The sequence below is a fragment of the Euphorbia lathyris genome, chromosome 4, assembly GCF_963576675.1.
Source record: "Euphorbia lathyris chromosome 4, ddEupLath1.1, whole genome shotgun sequence".
Lineage (NCBI taxonomy): Eukaryota > Viridiplantae > Streptophyta > Magnoliopsida > Malpighiales > Euphorbiaceae > Euphorbia > Euphorbia lathyris.
Window position 1 is genome coordinate 81,296,007 of NC_088913.1, and position 11,218 is coordinate 81,307,224.

Below are 11,218 nucleotides of genomic sequence, written 5' to 3' on the forward strand. Positions count from 1 at the left end.
GTGATTATTCAAATATGTTTGGATAACCATTGGGATCCTAATTTAATTATTATTCGATTTTGATTGGATAATTTTTGGTATGTTGGATTGGAATTGATGAGCTTGAATAATTTTATGTGAGCATTTAATTGCGATTTATTAAATCAATGATTAGTTATTATTGATTTAATCATTATCTTCGACCTTAGTAGTTAAGATTAGTCAACATTAAGATCGAAATAATAAATCAAAAGTCATCTTAATTCCTTACAACAACCATATTTTTGTAATAAGTTGCAAAATCGTTACTTGTGAGTAACAAAATTCTCTAAGCATTAATGTATCTAATTAGTTGGATCTAATACTAAAGTGTAAAGGGTAATTTGAGCCACTTCGGTCTCATTTTCGAATCGAAATTTAGAATGAAAATTTGATTGATTAGATATAAGTTGTCTAGAGAATTAATACGTGTATTGAACCTTTAATAACTTCTTACTAAGTCGTGCAATACCATTGTAGATCAGTCATCAATGGCAGCAGCTAGAAAGTCTATAGTTGCTGAACTCAACAAAGACCTGAAATTAAATGGGGATAACTATGAGGCTTGGTCAATAAAAATAAAGTATGTGCTTGAAAAGCAAGATGTGCTTGCTCACTTGGATACGGTTATGGCCGAACCTGAGGATGGTGCAACTGCTCAGCTTCGCCGAGATTATACGGCATGGAAGAAAAAGGATTCCACTGCCCGCATCATCATGCTGAGTGCTATGGATGATGAGTTCACTAGGAAATTCTGTAAGATTGAGTCAGCCAAGGGCCTATGGGATGCCTTGAAGGAGAAATTTGGAGGTGTCTCTCTGACTAGGCTCCGCTCATTGACAATTAAGTTTGACACTTACAAGAAGAGGCCTGATCATACAATGAAAAAGAATTTAAGAGAAATGTCCAACATGATCAGTGAGCTGAATGAAGCAGGTCATCAGTTGACCAATGAGCAGAAAGTGCAAGCTGTTATCCGCTCTTTGCCAAACAGTTGGGAGCACATGAAGGTGCACCTAACCCACACCGAAGCAATTCAAACCTTCGATGCTGTTTGTCGCCACCTTGAGCTAGAGGAGGATCGCCTGGCATCGATTAAGATCAATGCTGAAGCCCATTATGTGGGAGCCCACTCAAGTGGGAGGCGTTCCAATCCTCCAAGGCAAAAGCGTAAGCGCTTCTATGGCCAGGGCAAAGAGCAAGCCAAAGAGCCTGTGAATACAGAAAATAGAAAGGGAAAGAGAACAAAGAACATAAAGAAACCAAAGCTTTCACGTGTGAAATGTTTCAACTGCCAAGAAAAAGGACACTATGCAAATGATTGCAAAGTTCCTAAGGTGCAACGGACCATGTGACGAAGGAAAGAGAGACCTTTGTCAAGTTCCGACGAATTCCAGTCGGTTCAAGATGGATCTATGTAGGAGACAACTCGAGAGTTGCAGTCGAAGGGATTGGCACATGTAGATTGAGTCTATGTGGCGGTCAAACTCTCCTCCTACAAGATGTTCTCTATGCTCCGAATATTCGGAGAAACCTTATTTCTATGAACTCTTTGTTAAAAATTGGATTTGCCTTTCTTTTTGCTAATAACAGTTTGCATTTAAGTTTGGATAATGAATTCTATGGTTCAGGATATGTACTGAATGATTTGACTATTTTGGATGTTGAATTATATGACTCCAATAATTTTTCTGTTACTACTACTTCTTCTGTGGATAAAGATGTTAGTTTATGGCATGCTAGGTTAAATCACATTGGCCAAGATCACATGAATCGTTTAGCCAAAGAGGGATTACTATGTAGTTTAAGAAAAGTTGAATTACCCTCATGCGAACCATGTCTTAAAGGAAAAATGCATAGAAAACCATTCGGGAAGGGTACTAGGGCAGAATTTCCTCTGCAATTAATTCATTCTGATGTCTGTGGTCCAATGAATGTGAGGGCTAGGCATGGGGCTTACTACTTTATCACCTTCATAGATGACTATACAAGGTATGGTCACATCTACATGATGTCTCACAAGTCTGAAGCTTTGAGTTGTTTCAAAAAGTTTATGAACCTTGTTGAAAATCAACTAGATAAGAAGATCAAAGTTTGAGAACTGACCGAGGTCGAGAATATCTTTCAGATGAATTCAAAGCTTTATGTGATGAGAAAGGGATAGAGCATCAGTTGTCTATCCCATACACTCCACAGCAAAATAGTGTTGCCGAAAGGAGAAATAGAACTCTCATTGATGTGGTTCGATCTATGATGGCTGAAGCAAACTTGCCTATTTCCTATCGGGGAGATGCTTTGCTAACAACTACATATGTTCTAAACCGAGTGCCCTCCAAGACTGTCACTTCCACTCCTTATGAGTTGTGGACTGGTAGAAAATCCGATTTGAGTATGCTCAGACCTTGGGGTTGTACTGTTTTTGCTCATGATACCTCTGGCAAATTTGGGAAATTAGGCCCAAGAGGGAGAAAGTGTGTCTTTATAAGATACCCTAACGTATCAAAGGGGTATGTCCTACTGGGAGAAAATAGTGAAGGCCAAGTGACAGAATTTGAATCACGAGACATCGTCTTCTTAGAGAATGAGTTTCCTAAGCTAGGAGAAGTTGACACTGATCTCACTCTGTTTGAGGAAATAGATTCAAACGGACCTCTCCATTCGAGTGGGAGGAATTTTGAGGATCAAGGTAATGATACCGATCACTACCAGGAACAAGAACAAGGTCAAAGTTTCGAACCTCAAAACGTTTCGAATGTGACAGATCCTTATTTAAGTGGGAGTTTGATTCATGATTCTTGTGAGAATTTGGGACAAAGTCTAAGAGATAGGATTCCGGGTTATGATGAATACATGAGAGAAGTTTATCAAAACTCGGAACCGCGTCGTACTAAAAGGCAAAGAGTTGATAGTTGATGATTTGGTATCGAAGGCACAGCTCTTTTAGTAACTCCAAATGATGACGCGGAACCTAGAAATTCTAAAGAAGCTTTCACTTCTCCGGAAAAAGACAAATGGACTATAGCAATGCAAGAGGAACTAGATTCTATGAGATCCAACCATGTTTGGGAACTGGTTGATCTGCCAAAGGGTAGAAAAGCTGTTGGGAGCAGATGGGTTCTCAAAGTGAATCGAAGGGCTGACAATAGTATCGAAAGGTACAAAGCTCGCCTTGTCGCTAAAGGCTATACACCACAGGAAGGAATAGACTTCGAGGAGACATTCTCACCTGTTGTAAGGTTACATCTATTAGACTAATCTGAGCTATTGTAGCAAGTTTAGACCTAGAGCTACATTAGATGGATGTTAAGACTGCTTTTCTCAATGGAGAATTGAGCGAAGAGATCTATATGTCACAGCCAGAGGGCTTCGTGGTAAAAGGCTCCGAGCATAAGGTCTGCAAATTGAAAAAGTCAATTTATGGCCTTAAACAGTCCTCTAGGCAATGGTACCTTCGTTTTCACAATCAAATGATTTTGAATGGCTTCAAGATGCTTGAAGAGGACCATTGTGTCTACACGAAACGGTCGGGTAGAAATTTTGTCATTTTATCTCTGTATGTAGATGACATACTGATAGCAGGAAATGACATAGAATTTGTAAACCAAATCAAAGTTTGGCTAAACTCAAGTTTTGAAATGAAAGATATGGGCGAAGCCGCATACATACTTGGGGTTAAGATTTCAAGGGATCGATCAAAGAAGCTATTAGCACTATCTCAAGAGACTTATGTTAACAAAGTCATTGATCGTTTCGGTATGCGTGGAAGTAGGCCTGTAGATAGCCCGATGACTAAGGACATCACCCTAAGTACCAAAATGTGTCCAAAGAATCCAAACAAAAAGAAAAGGATGGAAAAAATTCCATATGCAAGTGTCGTAGGTAGTCTAATGTACGCCATGTTGTGTACAAGACCTGATATCTGTCATGCCGTTGGGATGGTGAGTAGATATCAGTCCAACCCAGGACTAGCATATTGGGCAGCTGTGAAGAGGATACTGAGGTACCTCAAAAGAACAGCAGATTATTCTCTATGCTATCAAGGTAAAGACCTAAATCTGAGAGGATACACGGATGTTGATTGGGCAGGAGACTTGGATGAAAGAAAGTCCACGTCAGGCTATGTGTTCTTGCTTGGAAATGGCGTGATTTCCTGGAGTAGCAAGAAACAAACTTGTGTAGCCCTATCCACCATGGAAGTTGAATACGTATCGTATTCATCAGCAGTTCAAGAGGCTGATTGGCTGAATCGTTCCTAAACAACTTGAATGTAACCAATTGTCAAACCCAAGTCATAGTTAACAGTGACAGTCAATCTGCTATAGCTTTCGCTAAGGACCAGAGGTTCCACAGCAAATCAAAGCACATAGAGATTAAGTATCATTTTGTCAGGGACTTAATTGCACGCAAAAAAGTTAATCTGAAGTATATATCTACTCATGACATGGTGGCAGATCCCCTCACCAAACCAGTCAAGAGAGATGTTTATGTTAAACATGTTAGATCCCAAGGATTGTTTAGGATCTAAGTATACTTCTCATTCTTCATTGTTTTATTTGTAAGACATGAATTATTAATAAAGGTTTTATGAATTTTCATCAATACACGAGTGCGAGTATTTAATTGTAAATATTTGCTATTATGAACTCAAAATGCATGTTTAGACAGAATGTAGCTCACTCACATGAGCAGTTTCCCCCATTTCGTCAATGTGATGATAAATGAAGGATGAGGCTGTCTTTGGGCAATTTCGAGAGCTTGTTCAATGATAGAAGCCATCTTGCTATAGACATGGAAAAGTGTTTCCATTACGGTGCAAGATAACATGTGTTACAAATACATGAAAAAGATTAACAAGTAATCTAAAAGGGCAAGTTTGCGATAACTTATAGCCTTCTGTCATAGCCAGAAGTGATCATCATAAGTGATGAACTAAAGTTAGATGTTCAGGCACATCTAGACCTATGCTTCTGTATGGTGTTAATAACATGCTCTTCTTCAGAAAAGAATTGAACACCATAACACATGATCCATACCATGTGTGCTTTAGCGACCACGAGATGGAAAAGTAGATTGATCTCACCTTTTCCTAATGTGAGACTCACGTCATGAAGATGCGCTTCTTGACTAGACTTATTCTAAGAAGTTTAGTCTGATGTAGCTACCTTGGAAAGGGATACCTCGAGGTTGATGAGATAATACCAACCAAAGAGACCCTGACTGGATAAGCGAATCAAATTATAATGGACAGAATAATGTTAAGAGGGAAAGACATCCATTTGAATCATATCTAAGTGTTTCTATTCTTCACCGTCCGGACACTTATGCATATGTGCATATTTGTGAAAAATAGATGTAATGTAGAGATCTGAAGACTACAGTGGATATGATGTGGAGTCTAGGATAAAAGCATACACCACCAACGATCCATGTTCAAATCTAAGATCTATATATCTCTAACGAGTACATATTTCCAAGTTTGTTACATGAAAATTGAGCAGCTATATGTTATAACGAGTATATAGCACTAGAGCTCTCGATAGTATGTCGGTCGCACGAACTCTTTGCAAGAGTATGATAGAGACCGAGATTGAGAAAGTTTGGAATAAGTTCCATTGCGCGCGAGTGGGAGATGTTGGAATTAATTGGATATGGATCCAATTAGGCCCGCCCGAAATGGAACGGGCTCAAACCCAATAAGAATTAGGGTTAGGTTATCTATTTATTCAGTATAAATAGAAACCCTAACCAACACTAATTCTAAGAGAATAAGAAATTAGGTTTTAGAGATACAATATCTCAAAAACATAGAAAAGAGAATTTTTCTCTCCTACTTCCTCCTTTTGGCCGCCGCCCCCTCTCTCTTTAGGATTCGTCGTCGTTTTAGTTCGTGAACCAATTGTCTTCCTCTCCCAATTCTATTGGCGTGGTTGAAGGCTTGACCGGTGATACTAGATCGGGTGATTGATCCGAATCCTTCCGTTGCAAATCAAGAACGGGATCCGCGCTACAAGAGGTAACCCGTAAACCCGTTTACTTATTCGGATAAATATATATGTTGTGAATATATGCTTATCCCAACACTAAGGATATATTCCCTTTCTACATCCTTACAAGACTATATGATATAAATTTAACCTAGTGCAATGTGAGATTTTTGAGCCTTTGATTGAGCATAACATTAAACAATTGCTTAGATTTTTGTTTCTTTGTTTGAGTGCGTCCATGCTTATTTTAAGTCTATAGAATTTGCACCAAATGTTATTCGAGGCTACACGTTGTTTAAGACTTGACATGATTAAGGCAACTAGGAGTGGCCTTTTATGTTATTTAAACATTTTTCTCATTATACATCACGTTTAGTTAATCCCCTTTGTAGCCGATGTATACCCATTTCTTTGATTTAACCACATAAAAAGCTCTAGCCATCTTGAATACCCATTTTCACCCTCGAATTTTCAGTTGGTGTGTGCAAATAGGATTAAAATTTGAAGCTTAGAAGTAATGTTTTGAATTCGAGAAAAATACAAAAAATAGTGCGGGTGGAGTACTGTCGCTGCTCGATGAGTAATAGGTGAAAATAGTTAGTTCGCAATGCTTTATCTATTTTTCAAGAAACAAAAATAAAGTAAAAAATGAAAAAAAGATTAGTATCACAAAAAAAAACTCTTCAATAAAAAAATAAAATAAAAAATACAGAAAAAATATAATTAGTTCTTTGTTTTTAATCTCGAATGATTCAGTTGTTAGGTTTCTACTTTGCTAAGTTTTCCTTTTGTACAACTCCTGCTTATTTTGTTTACATATATTATACCCCCATCAAAACATGTTCCTAAACTTACACTACAACCCCTAAAGACCTTATGATCTCGTTTTAGGCAAATTGTAAGTGGTGGAGACTGGATGAACATGCAAATTCAACGTAGATTGTACTTGTATAGGACATTGAGTATAAATACATTTATAAACCTAAACAGTTGAGTGAATTGAGAGAACTACTTGCGAGGTATCTAAATAGTTAAGTTTTCAATTAATTGATGTGCTCAAACTATTTCCTCATTTGTCGAGTTTGGTGGTTTTTTTAAGGTTTATGTTGATTTCCTACATTTTCATTACCGTAGCTTGAGTTGTAAATTTAGGATCATTAGATGTCTTGTGGAATAGTTCATTCTAAATTATTTATTTTGTTGTCTTCTTGAGTTTGTTTTAGGCTTTAATCATGCTTGAGGACAACAAGGTTCAAAGTGTGAGTAAGTTATTGTAGTCTATTTTTATAGTATTTTCGATTTATTTTCATGACGATATTTGATTAAGTTATTTAGTTTTTATTGTTTCATTTATGTTTTATTTACATTTTGATATTCTTAGTAATTATGTATGTGTTATGTTGATTATAAGTGTTATTAACGTGATTTGGTGCATATATTGAAGCCTAGATGTGCTAGAATGATAAATGAGAAACATTTTATGATAAAAAAATGTAGCCTACTCATCAAACGGACTGCCTACTCTTTGAGTGGACTCCAAACTCAACAGTGCTCTATTTTTTCAGATTTGACATCCATTCATATTTTAGGTATAACTCCCTCGTACAATCTCAGATTGAGGTGATTCAAAGTACGTTAGAAAGATAAGACACAAGGCTTCAACTTATATCTTTTACAAAAGTCGAGATTAGAACTATAACAAGGTTTCAATTGGGTAAAAAGTTAATACATATGCTGAAATTTGAACATCAAGTGTAGAATTACTATTTTAAGTCAGTTTGACGTCCTAAACAGTCAAGATTGAAATACTAATCATCATGGGACACATATTCAACATATGTGTAAGATTTAAAATATGTTTTCCTTCTTCTTTTGTAATTATGAAGCTTGTAAACTCCTATAAATAAGTCATTAGCTTTAATGTTTAAGAGGTAAGTGTAGATTAGGTTAAATAGTTGTTGTTTATCTTGCACTTTCTCTATAATCTCTCTCTATATATCTTTTTTTTTTAATTTAGTTTAAGTTTCAAGACTTTTGTTTACCCTGTTTTTAGTTTAAGTTTGAAATTCATTCATTAAGTTTCAACAAAATGTTGTTTTTAATATTATTTTCATTCAGTTTTAGTTACTTTAGGATTCATTTTCTCTTATTCATCTCTATTCTTACCATTCTTTCTTACTCACTCTTTATTTATTTTGTTAATAATTTCACAACCATCATGAGCTAACTTCCCTATAGCTAGGGCTACCTAATCGAGTTAAAAATTAGATTATAATCTGAAAGTTCGTATACAAATTAGGACAATTGAACTATGTGATTTATATTCTAGTTAAAAACTTATCAATATTTAACTAGTTTTAATTAGTAATTCTGGTTGATCGACACTGGAATAATTAACAGAACAACATATTTTAGACTCATGTTATACGGTGCGGTTTTTTTGGAGTTTTAGTTTTAGGACTTGAACTTTAAGGTTATTTCACGAGAACTTATATTTTTTTTATCTTTATTCGTGAATAGACCAAAGCTAGGATAATTATACTAAAAGAACTTGGATAGGATTTTTGGTGAGTTATAAAACGAAGATTAGGGGAAGTTTAACTATAGTGTCTTCATCAACGTGTTGAAGAGAAGTACAGGTTTGTGAGCTGGAGCTAGACCACCAGCAAAAATGCACTTTTGCATCAGATTCTACATCTTGACTACATATGACGCACAATTGCATCAGCATCATCCCACCGGACATACCGAGTCATCTTGTATCTCATTATCTCCTTTTGCAACATTCGCATCTTAGCGACTGAGTAGGAGTTTGAGGAACCACAAGAGTATGTTTGGTGGAAGCCATTACTCTAAAAAAGTAATAAAAAAAAAGTTAATGTACATATACAAAAGCATCTTTATAATTCAAAAGGCATTTCGATTGAACCAAAAGTGATCTCAAAAATTATTTATGATTTATAAAATTTTCATATTTTTTTTTTTTTTTGTAATTTTCACAAAAATAATAAACTATATTTTTCTCCATATTCGCGGATCAAAATAGACAAAACACGAGATATGTGGTTCTGATACCAATGAAGGGATTAGATACTACAAATAATCTGAATATAAATTCTCGTTTAAGATTTGCTTCTTATAGAGCAGAACCCATTGTGAAGATGGACATTGGAATAATCAGATCAATCATGATCTTGTATCACCCACATAGACGTTAAGCACAATCTGAAAAGAAAGACTCCACAAATTAGAATAGACATTCAAAACATAAAGGGAGAAGCCGCAGAGAGTGTGGACACACATAAGCCAATATACATTGGCTTTCTATTTATAGCTTTTAATTAGATTATAAAATTCTAACCTTAATCTTTCATCTTTTAGGTAGATTAAGCTCGATTTCATTCGGACTGTCCACGCAAATAATTCTAAGAGCATCTCCAACAACCTCTTAAGTTGGCTCTTAAGTTAAATTTTGAGGAGAGAGAAAAAAATCAGCTCCAACAATGTAACACCCTGGTCCAATACCATGTAGATATTGTCCGCTCTGGCCCAAATCCAACACCTTGGGCCTCACGGCTTTAAAACGCGTCTACATGTATTGGATTCACATCTACGTAATAAGCCCCAATCACTCCCTCTCCATTTCCGATGTGGGATTCAGTTCATTCCTGCCCCCATCGCCATCCCTTAGGGCCGCTCCTTGCTCAGGCCTTCTACCCCGGCGCCACCCTCTTCGGACCAGGTCGTTACCTCTTAGTATCTCCTCAAATCACTAAGAGCATCCACATCCTCTCTATTAATAGAGAGTCTCTCCCCACCTCTTAGTGCCTTTAACTTTATTTTTTATTAATAATTTATTATGAATGTGTCTCTCTCCTCACACTATTGGAAAATATAACAATAAATAATAATCTTAATAATAAAATAATAAATAAGGAGTGAATATAAGGAGTATTATTGGAGATGGTATATCTTAATCACTCTTAAATCACTAAAAATCAATTATTTATATTATTTTTAGAGAGTGCACTAAGTGTCTCTTGAAAATGCTCTAACAATATGTAAGAACACGAAACTAATAGATTATTTACCTTTAAATATAAAACCTAAACACGAGTAATGATCAACAATTGTAATACGGCAAAATCATACTTTTAATATCTGTAAATATATATTATAATTTTTTAGAGGCAAATTTTTTATAGTGGAACCACAAATCTTTTGAGGATTTTTCTTGTTATTGTTTTTAGCCTTTAAATACAATCATTTTTTAAAATTTGGACTATCTTTAATTTAGGGAACTGTTCTTTGACATGTTTGAACTAGAGACTATAATTAGATTTTTTTAAAATAAAAAAGCTAACAATAGGTAAAATTTATTTATAATTGTAAGCAAAAAATTATGTACTTTGTCCTACAATTACACACCGATTTTTTTTTTTTTAGAGTATTAACGATTTTATATATTCACAATCTTATAGATATTTATATATATATATTTGGTTCTTTGTCTTTTCGGGGGTGCCAACCTGGTTGGGATTCCCGTTGGGCTAGATCCGTATTTTAATAAAAAAAAAATAGGGTTAAGGTGCAAAAATACCTCTAACGTTTTAGGACAGGAGCAATTTTACCCCTAACGTCTAAAATGGTGCAATTTTACCCCTAATGTTGGAAGCCAAGAGCAATTTTACCCCTAACGTTGATAAATTGGGTCAATTTCAGACACTATTATAAAACACATATATTTTTGTTCATTATTCTGCACCAATTGGATAACAATTCGTTTTAAAAAAAAGGATTTCATGTTTTTTATAATTTAATAATAGAATTTGAGATTAATATTTATAAATTCGGTGAATTTTTTGAATTTTTTTGTCTAATTCGTACAAAAAGACAGTATATTTTTTTTAATTTTTTCACATCCCAACGAATGTTTGTGATTTATTACTGATAAAATGACACACGTATGAAGTGTAGATGACAAGATTCATGACCGAGAAGACAGTTTGATGAATTATTTCTCAAATCGATCCAATTTATTAACGTTAGGGGTAAAATTGCTCTTGGCTTCAAACGTTAGGGGTAAAATTGCACCATTTTAGACGTTAGGGGTAAAATTGCTCCTAGCCCAAAACGTTAGGGGTATTTTTGCACCTTAACCCAAAAAAATATTATTCAAATATTCAAACATTGAGAAATTAAATAGATAATGAAGT